The following is a 17,140-nucleotide window of genomic DNA, read 5'->3' as shown; positions in this document are numbered from 1 at the left end:
ACATTCTGGTAAATCTTTTCTGAACTCTCTGCTGCTTAATAATATCCTTCTTATAAAGTGGTGACCAGAAGTAGATACAGTACTCCAGAAGTGGCCTCACCAACCTCAACCTGATATCCCAACTCCTATATTCAAAGATCTGAGCAATGAAGCCAAGTGTGTTAAACTACCCTGTCTATATGTTATGCAAACTTCAAAAGAATTATGTACCTGAATCCCTAGGTGTCTTGGTTTGTTCTGCAACACTGCACAAGGTCCTGCTTTTAATTGTATAAGTCCTGTCCACGTTTGTTTTACCAAAATGCAATACCTCACATTTATCCAATGAGCTACTCCTCAGCTCATTGGGTCAAGTAATCAAGATCTATTTGTAAACTTAGGTAACCTTCTTCATTTCCACAATACCATCAATTCTTGCCATCCACTTACTAACTATGACTTTTATATTCTCATCTAATTCATTTATGTAAATGACATTGTATCATAGCAGTTAACAACACATTAGCCAAGGCTTGAGGATTAGCAAAGGAGTTAGAGGTAGGACTTACTGTAAAGGCTGAAAGGCAGAGATATTTAACATATTGGTACAGTATGTGTGTTTGGTGGAAATACAAGGGGGATGAGGTAAACAAAGTGGTGAGTCACTTGAATTAACAAGAATTCAATTGCAGCTCGGGCAGCTTGAACGTGGGAAAGGAGTAAACTGGTTTGAAATATAAAGAGTTGAAAAATGTGGTGCTGGAAAAACACAGCAGGCCAGGCAGCATTCTTCAGGGGGACTTATGCCCGAAACGTCGATTCTCCTGCTCCTTGGATGCTGCCTGGCCTGCTGAGTTTTTCCAGCACCACATTTTTCAACTCTGGTTCTCCAGCACCTGCAGTCCTCACTTTCTCCTAGTTGAAATATAAAGACAAATGGAACTTAAAAGAATTGAGCTTGAGGGGAAAACAAAACAGAAGGAAAAGAGCAAGTATTTTAGGGAGAGGAAAGTAACAAGAAAGAGAACATGAAAGCCTGGGGTTTGAATTGCAAAAGAAAAGGGAAGAGTTGTGAGAAGGGGAGAGAAATGGAGAGAAATAGAAAGAAAGAGAATATGTATTTAGAAGGCTGCATTTAAATAGGCTTCAGATATAGAAGATGGCTCTGAGTGAGAAAAATCCAAGCCATTGTCTAAGTGTCTAACTTTGTACAGGCACCACCAAAATATAAAGGAAACCTATGCAAAGTCATTCTTGGTAAAAGACTGAAAGAACTGCGAATGATGTGAAACAGAAACAAAAAGAGAAGTTACCGGAAAAGCTCAGCAGGTCTGGCAGCATCTGTGAAGAGAAATCAAAGCTATTGTTTCGGGTCTGGTGACCCTTCTTCAGAATTGATGGTAGCTAGGAAAATATTGGTTTATACATAGAACATAGGGTGGGGGTGGCTGCAAGGGGTAAATGATGGGTAGGGATAGAGCCCAAAGAGAGAAGAATGGTCATTTGAAAAGGTAGCAAAACAAATGAAAGGAGCAAAAGATCACTGGACAGTCTGCATGCAGAGCAGGTTAACAGTCAGAGCCCAGGATATTTATGAGTCACTGATAGAGGAGGTTTCAATACATTACGATGCAGCTAAAGACAAGGGTGTAAGAATCCATTCCCAAAATATACAGGCAAATGGTTTGAAACTTTAGGAAACAGTCTGGGCAAACTCTGAAGTTGAAAGGGTAGACCAAAATAATTTTTAATCAGTGGATATGGATATTAGGATAAATGCCAATTGTGAATATCTGGCAGAGATCTTTCTCTTAGAAGATTTTAAAAGCTCGCCACATTTAATAATTGAACCCATGTTGAAGATCAGAGGATAGCAACTGTGTGACAGGCAATGGGAATGGCTGAGGATTATGAGCTGATCCATAAAATTAAATCTTTTTTCCGTCACCCCAAAAAAAATCTCAAAGGATAAGGTTGGAGAGTGCAAGGAAGGCAAGTAGACAGAAAAGACACAACAGCGGGGAATACCCCAGAAATTCTTGTTCAAACTGGAAAAGAAGATACTCAGGATTGAAGTGATCATTGTGGTCCCAAGTGCTTCCATTGTAAGCAATGGGCCAATTTCGTTAAGAATGCTGGACATTGCGAGGGATATCCATGAGACTTTCTGGAGTTTGTAAAAACAAGTTCAACAAAACAACTCTGAAAGAAAATATCACAGATACAATTGTAACTCTAATTACAAATGGAGACTAAAGGTAAACACGGCTAAGAGTGAATAAGAGATGAATAATGTAGATGAGAGATAAAAGTATTTTTATCAAAAGGAAAGGTAAGTCCTTTCTCTTCAAATGATACAACCAACCCCATAACTATGTTAAGGGATATAGGAGGTTCTTAAGCTCTCTTGCTGGAGAAAAACATAGTATTTTTCTCCAGGGAGTGCCAGTGTACTGCAAGTTAAATAAGTGGGAAAAGTGGAGAAGTCCAAACCTATTCCATTGTAAAAGATGCACTTAAAATGTGACTCTGTCCAGAGCAGTGGCAATAGGAGTTGTTCAAAAATTACCCCTTGACAAAATTGAATTGCTCGAGTGATTTGGCTGGAGTAAAAGCTAAAGCTTCACCTATAAACACAGAAAATCCAAAGTAAGGTTACACAGATGGACCAGTTACAGGAGATATTTGTCCATTGTATAAGATGGCCAGAGTAATACTTCAACAAAACCCAGCACAAGTACACAATTCTTTACCTGAAATCCTTGGGGCCAGATGTCTTTTGGAATTTTTTGGATTTCAGAATAAATGACATTTTCACAATGAAATTTAAAAAAAAATCCCTAACAGCACACACACGTGTGAATGGTACTAGCCTGAGACACAAGTGACAACTACCCGTGCTGGGCCACGCCACCACATCACATCTGAGTGGCATGGTCCAAGTGGGTGTAGAGTTGGGTCACCTGTTTGCATGTCAGTATGACACTCCACACCCCATGAAAATAATTTCAGATTTCAGAGCTTTTTGGATTTTCGGATAAAGGATTGTGTACCTGTACCAGAGGTCATAGTAATATCGCAAAAGTACGTTTGAGCAATCCAAACATTCTTAAAAATGGTAGACAGTCACAACCTACTATCCAATCAGCCAATACTGAAATACTGGGCTAGTTAGACACCATAATCGGGTACAGGGAGTAAGGACAATAGGAAGATCTGGTATGTTATTTAGTAAATTCAAGAAAATCTGTAGACGTGCAGAAGGGTATAAAATATTAGCCAGCTGTGATGTGGATATGGGTGAATCAGTACCAATAAAACAATAGCCTTATTGTTTAACTCTGGAACAGAGCAGAAACACTTGCTAGAAAATCAATAGATTGAACCCTAGTCAAAGCATTTGGAGTTCAGTGTGGGATCAGATCCTAAACCCAATGAATCAACAAAGTTCTGCAGAGACTACAGAAAAAATAGATAAAAGTAACAAAAACAGGTAAATGACCCATTTTGTCCTTTAGAATTCAGTATGGATGGCATGCCCTATTCCTCACTGAGATTGATCAATTGAAGGGGCACTGGCAGGTAACAGAAACATCAAGAAATAAAGTGATGTCAGCTTTTGATGCACCAAATGGGTTGTATTAATGTCCGGCCATGCCACTCAGGTTTAAATGTTCTGGTTGCATTCCAAAGACAAGTTGCAGTTATTGCCCTTGTGTAGCTGATTGAGTTGGTACGTTAATATATAGCAAGGAACATGTAAAACAGTTAAAAGTCTTAATTAAGTAGTCAGAGTTACATACATAGCTGGCTTAATAATAGGTCCTGCCAAAAGAGAGTTTGAAAATGAATCAAAAGTACCTTAACGAGGACCCAGTAAAGGACAAGGGCAAGTGTTGCCAGGAACAATCAAAGTAGGCTCTTACAGAATATCCTGTACTTAAAACTATAAAAGAGATTTCTGGGAATGTGTTTCTTCATCAGAACTTAATGCTTAACTTCAGCATTGTAGCTGTACCTTGAACTGATTTATTGCAAAAACAAGCAAAGGCACTTTGGCCAAAAGAGTGCCGAGAAGCACAATTCCTGACTTTGTGAAGACATTTAAAACTCAAGTTGCAAAATTATTTTGATGGAGCTTGCTAATTCAATCTTATAAGAAGTGCTCATTGTGCTGGAAAAGATTTCACAATTGCAGACATATCATCAGGAAAGTAATGATGCGAGAAAGGTTGAAACTTTGAGATAAAAAGTCACCGAGAAATTGTATAAATCTCGCATAAAGAATTAGTGAAGGTGGATGTACATACTTCTGCATTTTATTGCATACATGACATATCGTGGGTTTTATTATATTCCTCCCACCAGGTTTGCGACACAGCACACTTTTAAAAATAAGAATCATGACCGACAAGATCAGATATGAGTAAAACGTACTAGAGGCAAGTTATTAAAATTATGAAACATCATTCACTGGTGTTTTAGGATAGTGTTTGTAAAAAAGTTATCATTTGGGAATATATTACTAAATTTCGGATAAATCAGCGGGATCAGTGATGGCATTGACCTGACTGTCAACGCTGGGAGGTACTGAATAAGGTGAAAAGGGAAGATCCTGATATAAAACAAAGAGTTGCGGATGCTGAAGATCAGATACAAAGGCAGAAATTGCTGGAGAAACTCAGCAGGAATTGTCTTACTGAAAGGAAGGCGACTGATTCAAGGATAATCAGCTCTGGCAATGTCCACAAAAGACTTTAATTTCCTGAAACCTACAAAGATAAATAGCTGTACAGAATCAACAGGTTTTTTTTTCCTGAGATTAAAGGTTGTTGTATTCAGAGATAATTCATTAACATTTCTAATTGAAGAGTGATTGTTGGATATTGTTCCCCATCATGGAGAGGTGTCCAGGAAGCCAATTTTGGGACCAAGTTGTATGCTTTCCTTGAAATTCAGGAATACTGTGGGTACAAGCTTTGATCTTGAGTAGTTTGCAACACAGAACTCAGGGAATAAAAGCCAGGTCTGCACCTTAAACATAGAAAACACTACTTTACAGAAGATCATGTCTGGTTTGCAGATACTGCTCGTGAGGAAAAGAAAATGCTGAAAAGACTTACCCAGCTCAGAGCTTGAGGAAACAATCTACAAGCAGCCTGTAGGAAGAGCAGTTTAACTTGGAAACAACTAGAGGGTGAGAGTCTGTCAGCGGCTATAAAACAATCTGGGACCAAGAGTAGTACAGGATCAGTGTGTGGAGACAGAAGGAAAACATACCATGCCTTTCCAAACTCTGGGAGAGGAGTACTGGCCTCAAAGAAACCCAGGGACTTTTTTCTGATTTTGTTAAATTACAAAGCAAGAAGACCCAAGGTTGAGCTGAAAAGTTTACAAGTATGAGATTCTGAAGGGAAGTTGGAGAGTCACTCAGCCAAAAACTACTGGAAGAACATATCTGTAGCGATTGGAACAAGGTCGGCCAGGTAGATCTCATGGAATAAGAGTTCCCCGATTGGGCTGTTCACCTGAACCAATCAGGGAGCCCTGGCTGACAGATATAAACCAGAGTCTCTGGGATTCTCCTCACTCAAGGGACTGGCTCTGAACTAGCTGGTCAGAGTCCATGTATTGTGCACAAGTAAATAAAGGGCGACCTGGTGACAGGATACTGGCCTCCATAGAGATCTCTCAGTACCTCCACTATATCATGTGCTTTGGAGAATAGCTGGGAGAAGTCAAAATGAATTTGAGAGCACTGTAACATACTGGTTTGGGTCGACAAATGGACTTTCAAGAACACATAGGGAATGAGGGAACACTTGGGTGAAATTCAGAAGTAGAGGGGAACTGGATTAATACCTTAGTCTTGTTTAGTTTACAGAGCTTGCTTTTTGAATTTTTAATATAAAGTTTTTTTTTTTTTTTAAAAATGCCAAATTTTGCAGCATCATTATTTCAGTTAATTACTAAAAGTTTGAATTTCACTAATTGTTAATGAACTCAATGAAGATCGAAACAAAGGTATATCATCCAGTTCTTTTTGGTAAATTTTTATGCTCAAAGTAAAAAGCACCAGTAACGGGAAATGGACTATATTCTATTTCGGCACCACCTTAGTTTCAGATACCTTTAGGTTTGGTATATCAATATTAAATTCAAAGCTATTTTTGGTACGTAAGTTAGCTTGCTGAGCTTGAAGGTATATTTTCAGACGTTTCGTACCATACTAGATAACATCATCAGAGCGTGTCTCTAGTGAAGTGCTAGTGCCATGTCCCACCTCTCTATGTATAGGTCTTAGTTTCTTAAGGTGGATGATGTCATTTCCGGTTTTTTTTAAGGGAAGGTAGATAGAGTCTAAATCGATATTAAAGCTAATTTATCTCTAGTCTTGGTCAACCAAAACCCTCCACACAAATATAACACTTCCAACATTTTCGTGCGGTCCAAATGAGACCTATTGGCAGCCCTAATGCTCACCAGAACTTCCCAAGTCCAGTGCACATCTCAACCCTTTACTTAGTTTGTGTCGGTCCAAGTAGGGAAAGGCACCGCACTGACACATTCCAGTGCTTCATGAACTGCTCTCAGATGCTGCGAGGCAGTTGGGCCAAAATGAACAAAGGAATGATGAGGGAAGGAATCTGTTGCATTTACTTTTTCATTCACTCATGGGGTGCTAGTGTTGCATTTAATGCCCATCCATCATTGTTCTTGAGGTGGTGGCATTGAACTGCTGCAATCTGTGCCCTGTAGGTTGACCCACAATGTCATTGGGAAGGGAGTTCCAGGATTTTGACCCAATGACTGAAAGAAGATTGGTTTTATTTTCAAAGTCAGGATGGTGAGTGGCTTGGAGGGAAACTTGCAAGTGACAGTATCCTGATGACCATGTCATTGTAAATGGAAGTGGTTATGGGATTGGAAGGTTTTAACAATTAAAGCTTTGGAAGAGATTATACTGGAGAATGTGTCTTAGGACATTAGAAAGATGAAATAGTGCCTATGACCTATAATTGTTTAGTATACCAGTTCTTTGTTGTTCGTTGTTCCATAACGTGCTCTGGTTCTTCATGGAAGACAATATTACATCCAGGTCTTCTATAGGCATGGGATTTTAATCACATTCTCAGGCTCCCATCCCTCCTCCCAGTAACTGTTAGCACCTATGGATCAACCTTACAGATACTGCTCAAATTTGTTAATAACTGCAGATGAGTATCACTGCTCCGAGCTGGAAGTAGATCAGGGGGAGAAGATAACCAATAATCCACACTGAGAATCAAAGAAAGTATTACTGAGTAGGACTCCATTTTCAGAACTTTGCAATTTCCAAACAGGAGAGCTCATTGGAGTGATTGCTGTACTGAGTATCGACATAACATGTGTCTGCATATACTTACCGGAAGTGGGGCGGCACGGTGGCACAGTGGTTAGCACTGCTGCCTCACAGTGCCAGAGACCCGGTTCAATTCCCGACTCAGGCGATTGACTATGCGGAGTTTGCACATTCTGCCCGTGTCTGCGTGGGTTTCCTCCCACAGTCCAAAGATGTGCAGGTCAGGTGAATTGGCCATGCTAAATTGTCCATAGTGTTAGGTAAAGGGGTAAATGTAGGGGAATGGGTGGGTTGCGCTTCGGCAGGTCGGTGTGCACTTGTTGGGCCGAAGGGCCTGTTTCCACACTAAGTAATCCAAAGTAATCTAATCTAAAGGTTGAAGCAATGAAGAGCCTGAGGATGGTTTACCAATATAGCCTCACTCATTCTTTATTTTGGATTTTTATTTATAGATAGATAGATTTTAAAAAGAGATCAATAAATAAGAGAGAGAGATAGAGAGATCAATAAATAAAAGAGAAAGAGAGAGATCGAAAAATGAGAGAGACACATAGATAAATAAGAGAGAGACATAGATAAATAAGAGAGAGAGAGAGACAGAGATAAGAGAAATAGAATTCCCACATTGTGTGCAAACAGGCATCAGCCCAACAAGTCCATACTGAATGCCCGAAGAACATCCCACCCAGACTCACTCCTTCTGCCCAATCCTCATAATCCTGTATTTCCTATGGCTTATCCATCTAATCTACACATCCCTGAACACTATGGGCAATTTAGCATGGCCAATTCGCCTATCCTGCACATCTTTGGATTGTGGGAGGAAACCAGTGCACCCGAAAGAAACCTATGCGGACACAGGGAGAATGTGCAAACTCCACACAGGCAGTCGCCCGAGGCTGGAATCGAACCCAGGTCCCTGGTGCTGTGAGGCCGCAGTGCCTAACTACTGAGTCACCGTGCCGCCCAGCCTGTAAACTGGGAAATCTCAAACCTTGACAAGTTTTAAACATTTACATGGTCAGTGAAGCACTGGCAAGAGGCAGAACCGTGCAAAACCACACATGAGAAACTGATAAAGCCCACAATGTACAGTGGCAAATATCTCTCCTCCAGAGACCCACAATCTACAGGATAACCACAGGCTGCAAAGTGTGACTCAGCACCTAATTGTCACTGGGCTACAACACTTTTTCATTGGATTTTTGAGCTACAATTCACATCGGCTTGGAAACAATGTGAGCAGCATCCAGTTACCACGTCATATTCACGACTGTAGTGTAGCCACAAGCAGCTCTTGTTACAAGCTGGTCTTTCCTGTGCTGCCATTGTTCTCTGCGCTCAGCAGGGAGCAGTGAGGCAGCAAAACTGAAGAAAGCACATGATCAGGGCACACTTCCATTTTTTTGGGTACAGTTCCTATAAAAAGGGGAAGCTGCAGCAATGTACTGCAAACTTGTGGATAATTCCATTGGTGCACTGTGGGTCAAAGAGAACACCACAGCAGATCAGGGAAAGGTTTCCCCACCTTCGTGATGCTACCTTGGTCAAAGAGGTAGCAGGCCAGAAATTCCTGCCAAGTGGGCAGGAAATCATCTGAATGACAAGAGAGCAAAGATGGTTAATGCCTAGAGTTTGGCTCCTAGAAACAGCAAGAATTCTGAAAACACTTCAAAATGACCTCATTTCTGATGTCAATAAATAAATATATATCACTCACTAAATGCCAAGTGTTCAAACGCACTACCCTCATCAATCACCCAACAGCATAGATTGACATTCAGGCTGTACTTGACATCCTTAAACAACAATTCAACACAAAATTTCCAATCATGCCAGCCCCACTGATCACTACATATCTCCACCAACTCACAGCTATTACACCAAGCACAATATCCCAAGCATACTGACTATCAGTCACTAGATGATTCAATTACTATAAATAATTGCATCATATACCATCAAGCTCTTTCACAAATTAACACATGAAACCTTAATACAAAAAATGCTCTGGTAGAAAAAGAAAAAACTCTCAACATAGCTAACCTATTAACAAAATTTGAAGAAAGACTGGTAAAGGTGAAGAGAGATATCTGAAAACTAAGACCCTGAAAGTAGTTTATATTTCTTCTTGGTAATGCACTTACAGATACTATGGAACTCTGACTAAGCACTACTGGAGATGGGGCATGGTGAGGTAGGAACAAATGCGAAATATTGTGAAATCCACTGTCTGAGTTGGAACAAAGCGCTTGTCCTTCAGATCTGATAAATCACAGTTAGGGGTAAATCAGAACAATAAACTGTGAAGGGCAGAATGTAAATACATACACTATACAAGATCTACACATCCTTGAGCAGGGAAAAATTGTTGAACATGGCAATTAATTTTTTGCTTGCCATTAGATTTTGAAAAATTTACTAATGCTAATTAAGGAGTTAAAAGCCACATTCACTTTATGATATCCTATATAAGAGATACAGTAGGGACATTTAAGCGATTCTTGGATGATAGTACAATGAAGGGTACTTAGGTTAGTTTTATCTTAAGAGTAGGATAACAGGTTGGCACAACATCGAGGGCTGAAATTTGAAGGCTAGACGTAACCAAGAAACAAATTCCAAATATAACTGGATGTGAACTTTGTTTAGATGCATGTCTGAGTGGCAGCAGGTCATTTAAACATAACAGCAGTTATTCACACTGAACAAAGCCCTTGTAATTATTCTGAAATTATAGGTGGACATTGCTGAAAACAATGAATTTCCCTGGAACCTTTGAAAGGCATTACATTGAAATTCGGAAGAATATTAATTAAGGTGAATGAGGCAAATACTTAATAGAGAATGAAGCACTACGACAGTGCAGGTTTGAATTTCGTGGCCCAGTTTTTGCTGTAAAATTAATGGCGAGGCCAACAATACTTACTGCTACCAAAAACATAACAAATGTGGCAGCAAATACCAATGATCATATATGTAGTTAAACACAGAAATCAAGAAGTTCCCGTCTGGGTTGACCATGTCTCTCAAAGTATTGTGACATCCATATTTTGCCCAGAATCCCACCACTAAAACATAGGGAAAACATGAAACAATGTTCCAGAAAATAGAGAACTTGTCCATTCTTTGCAAGTAGTTTTTCTTAAAACAATACAGAGAGCATAACAAATTTAAAATAAATACTTGGTCTAGCATCAAATACCAATTGTAAAAGACAACTGCAAACGTCTACTAATGCTAGTCTGCAGAGTTTCCTCATTTCACTTCTGAAAAATTTGGCTCTACATTTTAACAATGTGTCTTTGTCCAAGGTTTCCTTAGCAGTAGAAATAGTTTCTTTCTAGCCATTTTTCTTAATATCAAATCATCCCACTCTCTCCTCACTTTGGTAGGAAAAAAGAAAGGCAGAATACTTTTTTAAAATGGAGAGAGATTGGGAAATACTGGTGCCCAAAGGAGAATGTGTCCTTGTTCACAAGCTACGATAAGCTAGTATGCAGGTGCAGCAAGCAATTAGGAAGGCAATACATATGGTGGCCTTCATTCAAAGGGATTGGAGTACAGGACCAAAATGTATACAGTTGTATACAGCATTGCTAAGACCACATCCTCAGTACTGTGTGTAGTTCTGGTCTCTCTGTCTCAGAAAGGATATACTTGCCATAGTGGTAAGCTAGCAAATGTTTGCCAGACCAACCCGGGGAAGACAGGCTTGTCTTATGAGGAAAGACTGAAGAACCAGGGTCTGTACTCTCTTAGGTTTAGAGGAATGAGTTTACATCACCCAATGAGGCCAGTAAATCAAATTTACAAAACTCTTACAGGATGTGATACAATGGAGGTGGATAGGATATTTCCCCCAGCTGGGTAATCCAGACCTGGATAAATAACCCCAGAATACGGGGCAGATCATTTAAGACTGAAGAGGAGGAAGAATTCTTTCATTGAAAGGATGGTAAATCTTTGAAAAGTTCCCTGCTCCAGGGAAATGTGGAAGCATAGTTATTGAGTAGGTTCAAGACAGAAAGAGATTTCAGGAGACTAAATGTTTCTAGGGATTGGAGTAATTGAACCAATGCTTGACTTCTCCACACGCTTAATCTCAACATATAAAAGGCAAAAATCCATACAGATTTTCATTTTTTTCAGAACATTTTATTGATTCCTGGATACGAACATCCAAATATTTTTGGCCTTTCATTGTTTGCTGCCTTTAATCATTGAGAATATGTTCTGGTCTAAACTTGTTAGGTCAAAAATGTATGACCTCATATTTCTTTCCATTGAAATCCATTTGCCAAGGTTTAATCAATTTATTTAATCTGGCAGTAACTTTGTATTTTTACACAGTTTATATATCCAGTTTATAATGCTACCCATCACTGCATAATTAGTCCAAAGATGTGCAGCTAAGGTAGATTGGCCATACTAAATTGCCCATAGTGTCCGGGGATGTGCAACCTTGATGGATTAGACGTAGAAAATGCAGGAGTACCGGAATATATTGGGGGAGGTGGGATGTTCTTCACAGGGTTGGTTTGGACTTTTTGGGCCAAATGGCTTACTTCCACGCTGTAGGAATTTTAGGATTCTAAAATACCTGGATGAGTGGTTTTCTATCCCAGCACCTAACTTGTTAACAAGTGTAATAAACAGTTAAGCTGAAAATGTGTTGCTGGAAAAGCGCAGCAGGTCAGGCAGCATCCAAGAAGCAGGAGAATCGACGTTTCGGGCATGAGCCCTTCAGAAATATTCCCAAAATGTCGATTCACCTGCTCCTTGGATGCTGCCTGACCTGCTGCGCTTTTCCAGCAACACATTTTCAGATCTGATCTCCAGCATCTGCAATCCTCACTTTCTCCTCCAATAAACAGTTAAGGTCCAACACAGATATTTATGCGACGGCATCGGTTATAATCTTGTATTTATTTATTTACAGAACGTCGTGTTGCTGGATAGCTCAATATTTGCTGTCGATCTCTAATTGTCCTTGAGAAGTGGGTAGCTGCCTTGTTGAATCACTGCAGTCTGTGCGTATACACACATTGCTGTTTGGAAAGGAATTACAGGAGCTTGGCCTGCAACAGTAAGGGAAGATTGATGTCGATCTAAGTGTGGATGGTGTGGGACAGAGAGAAACTTGTAGTCACAGTTGTGTTGTAAAAACAGATTTTGTGCACAGTGAGGACTAACGAATGTAACAACTTTGTAAAAAAAATAGAAATTGCTGGAAAAGCTCAAGGGGTCTGGCAAAGAAACCAGAGTTAAGACTTCAGGCTCAGTGACCCTTCCTCAGAACAGAGAACAGTTTGGAGGAAGGGTGACTGGACCCGAAACATTAACTCTGATTTCTCTGCTCAGATGTTGCCAGACCTGCTGAGCTTTTCCAGCAATTTCCGATTTCTAGCATCCGTAGTTCTATTGGTTTTAATAACGTTGTAATTGGGTTTTTGATATTAATTCAGTGTTAAATGTTGGCCAGGAAACACAGAAAAACCACTCCTCAATCCCTTGAAAATAATGAAGTGGAAATGATTTACAACCAGCTAAGATGGCAAAAAGGCTCTCAATTCAAATCTTATCTTAGAATTAGCATTTCTGAAACTACAGCACTGAGCATTGTGATCAACTGCAAACAGATAGATATTACATACATATAATATATATCTGCCTACATATTATTAAATAACAGCACTTTTACACCATTCAAGGAGTTAGCAAAGTCTAACAGCTGTAGTCAAAATATAAGCATGTTTCTGGCTATTTATTCACATTTACTGTTCAATGAATTTGTTTGGCCAGTCTAAAACGAGTGCTACAAGGTGTATTGAAACTTAGTTCTCACTGAAGAACATAAAAGACGGAAGGATTTTGCAAATTTTGAAGTTTTACTTTGAACCCCATATTAATGTGGGCGGAATGTGTTCAACCTTAGAGCTTGGGGAAAGGGAGACGATTGCACTGTAGCTGAATCCAGAGAGTTTGGACAACTGCAAGATGATCTTATCAGAGGCAGGAATATCATCATGATCCCCACAGAAAGTGTATCACAGTCCCACTATTCCCAGAGACATAACAACAGTTAAAGATTTAATTAGACTACTCAAAGTCCTCAAACTTCCTGTGTAATGAACACAAGTTAACTCAGACGCTGGCCAGGATGATGTATTTAACAAGAAACTCCCAGTTTTTTTTTTAAACAAAGAAATCAGTTGTAAACACAGACAAGCAACATATGAAATATCAATGTGTGACTCTACCCCTATCTTAGACCACTGCACATACATGCAGACAGATAGTAAAGGAATTGTGGGTATGGTGATAAGGACGATTATCAGATCAGCCATGATCTCACAGAATGGCAGAGCAGAATCAATGGTTCAGATGAACTATTTCTGGTTATACAAGCACCTTATGGTCTTAGTCACTTGGTCTTGGTTAGAGGCAGCAGCTTCATGTCAAACAGTGAACAAGAATAGCTAACATCCAATTCTTTGTTACTCCTCCGCAAGTAGGGAGAGAGATGCTGTCCTTTTTAGATCGCGGAGGTTTCTCCCCATTGTATTGTTCCCACAAAGGCTGTCCACCTGCCAAAGAACCAGACAGCTGTTGTCATGCTGATGACTGCTGACCCACACAACTATCCAGTTTGAAAGCAATCAATCAACAGTCTGTCTTTGGGCAAAGTTGCACCAAACTCTCACCAGAGTGCAGATGAGTCTCTAGCACCATTCCTTCCTGCTTGGACAAAGTGTAAAGACAACTCAGAATGAGTTCTAGTAACTGGTTTAAAAATGCAACACATCTCTCCATAGACTCCTTAGTTTCTAGCAGTATCCTTTTGATTAGATTAGATTAGATTCCCTACAGTGTGGAAACAGGCCCTTCGGTCAACAAGTCCACACCGACCCTCCGAAGAGTAACCCACCCAGACCCATTTCTCTCTGACTAATACACTTAAAACTATGGGCAATTTAGCATGGCCAATTCACCTAACCTGTACATCTTTGCAATGTGGGATGAAGCCGAAGCACCTGGAGGAAACCCACGCAGACACAGGGAGAATGTGCAAACTCCACACAGACAGTTGCCTGAGGCTGGAATTGAACCTGAGGCCCCGGTGCTGTGAGGCAGCAGTGCTAACCATTGAGCCACCATGCTCATTTGGTCTGGTCATTACAATGTCTCAATTGGACAGTGTTTATGCCATGGTTGCACACCTGCTAAGAGAGATATTTACACCGAAGAAAGTGATCTATAACAGCAAGACTCATAGGATCTCTCACACTTCAATCAAGTCATCCCTCCCTCTTCTAAACCACAGTGGAAACAGGCCTAGCCTTCCCCAACCTATCTTCATAAAACATAATACAGCTTCCAGATGGTAACTCAGAATGAAGTCAGAGTCAAACAGCATGGAAACAGTTCCTTCGGTCCAATCAGTCCATGCCAAACATAATTCCACCTGCCTGCTCCTGGCCTCTATCATTCCAAACGTTCCCTATTCAAATACTTAACTAAACGTCTTTTGAAACGTGTACCCACCTCTACCAACTCCTCAGGAATTTCATTCCACACATGGTGTAAAAAAAAATGCCCCTCATTTCCTTTTAAAATCTCTCCCCTCTCATCTTAAAGCGTGCCCCCAGTCTTGAAATCCCCTATCTTATAGAAAAGACAATTACCTTTAGCCCTATATACCTCCTCAAAAAGAAGACTGAAACTCTATGATGGAATGATACTTACACAAAAAGGACAAATTGAGAGCCCAGCACCATTGGAATAATGGAGGTCTGGAATTCTAGAAAGTAGGCATTAAATAATCTCCACTCACATTTTGGAGACGCCAGTGTTGGACTGGGGCATACAAAGTTAACCACCGCACAACCGCAGGTTATAGTCCAACAGGTTTATTTGGAAGCACTAGCTTATGGAGCTGTGTTTCCAAATAAACCTGTTGGACTATAACCTGGGGTTGTGCGATTTTTGACTTTGTCGACTCACTTTGGCTGAAGTTTAAAACTTGGACTCGTAACTCTGAATATGCCAAAAGGGATGTCTGGTGTTTGCAGACCACTAAGCTCTTGACGGTTTAACTAATGCTAAACAATTATATTAAATGTTTTTACAGGTCTTGGATACTTTCCTGACAAATTTTTACCTTGAAGTAGGCGAGAGTGTGAAAGCCAACTCAGCATCTAGCTCAAAGTCCAACCTAAAAGACAAGAGAGAAAAGCTGGAAAAGAGCAATCAAAAAAGTCGCTTATCGTGCTTTCCTTTATTGGTCAGAGTATTGAGTATAGGAGTTGGGTGGTCATGTTGCAGCTGTGCAGAACATTGGTTCAGCCACTTTTAGAATATTGTGTACAATTCTGGTCTCCCTCCTATTGGATGGATGTTGTGAAACTTGAAAGGGTTCAGAAAAGATTTACAAGGATGTTGCCAGGGTTGGAAGGTTTGAGCTCCAGGGAGAGGCTGAATAGGCTGTTTTCCCTGGAGAGGAGGCTGAGGAGTGACATGAAAGTGGTTTATAAAATCATAAAGGGCATAGATAGTGTAAATAGACAAGGTCTTTTCCTTGGGTCGAGGGGCTACTTAACTAGAGGCATAGGTTCAGGGTGAGGGGGAAAGATTTAAAAGGGCCATAATGAACAACTTTTTTATGCAAAGGGTGGCGAGTGTAAGGAATGAGCTGCCAGAAAAAGTGGTGGAGGCTGGTACAATTACAGCATTTAAAGGGCAATGGATGGGTATATGAATTGGAAGGGTTTTGAGGGAAATGGGCCAGGTGCTGGCAAATAGGACTTGATTAATTTAAGATTTCTGGTCAGCATAGACAAGTTGGACTGAAGGGTCTGCTTCCATGATGTGCATCTCTAGATGTTCTGCATGCTGCAGACTGGATTGGCAGCAGAGAGAAAACCTGGAAAACAGGCTAAGCATAGAATCAAAGAATCTCAGTAAAGCTTTGAATAGATGTCACTGTTGCAGACTTACAATTGAAGAAATCTTGCCATAACTTTCCTAGGCAAAGGTCTTTACGACCCTAAATGGAACAGATGGTTATTGGCAAGTGAAAGTAAATTAAAGCAGCAGTTTCCTAACAATTCAGAAGATGCAGATGGTTGCACATGCCTTTTGGTGTTTCCACCCTTCCAGAGGTTATGTAGATAGTGGAAGCTATTGTGGATGATCAGTTAGTTAATGTGTGTAGAGACATAATGGCAGAATCCACCACAGGTTACAATCAGAATCTAGGGTGACTATGCGACAATACTACAGCTTTAAGAGGCAAATTTGTCCTTTTTTTTAAAAGAATGAAGAAAGGTTGAGGTTGTGCTAGGCAGTCTGCTCTAAAGGCAATAAAGTAAATAACTTGTGAGGACTTAGGGTTTTTATTTAAACTTGGAACAGTGGAAGCAGCCTAAATTAGTGAGGTCACACACGCACAGAATCAGGATTTTTTTTTTAAAAGTTCTAGCTTTCAGCAGCTGCTGGATGTGGAAACCTTTATTCCTCTCTCTGTTACAGCTAAACGTTGGTGATCTCTTCCTGCTGCTAGAATTGCATGCAACACAATCTATTTTCCTGAATTTACCTTTGCCAAGGGTGTGTTTATGGGATGTTACTATATTGGAACAGTTACTTTGCAATTGTTAATGTATATTATTTTGTTAAGATTTAGATAGAGTTACAGTTAAGCCAATTCTTTTATTTTTATTTTGTCCGTATTTTAAATATAGGGTATGAATAAAACTTATTTATTTCAAGCCTGGCAGTTTGACCAATCAAATTGCATACGGAACACAACCTTTA

General features: G+C 40.0%; 1 protein-coding gene across 1 annotated transcript in view; it reads right to left on the bottom strand.

Annotated features, from left to right (window-relative positions):
• bicdl1 (BICD family like cargo adaptor 1) overlaps positions 1-17,140 on the bottom strand; it is an 80,261-nt gene that overhangs the window by 47,290 nt on the left and 15,831 nt on the right. The window lies entirely within an intron of this gene.

This window comes from Hemiscyllium ocellatum, chromosome 24 (genome assembly GCF_020745735.1).
Source record: "Hemiscyllium ocellatum isolate sHemOce1 chromosome 24, sHemOce1.pat.X.cur, whole genome shotgun sequence".
In the NCBI taxonomy this organism is placed as follows: domain Eukaryota; kingdom Metazoa; phylum Chordata; class Chondrichthyes; order Orectolobiformes; family Hemiscylliidae; genus Hemiscyllium; species Hemiscyllium ocellatum.
Note: the sequence above shows the minus strand (reverse complement) of the source record. Positions and strands in the feature narration are given on the sequence as shown.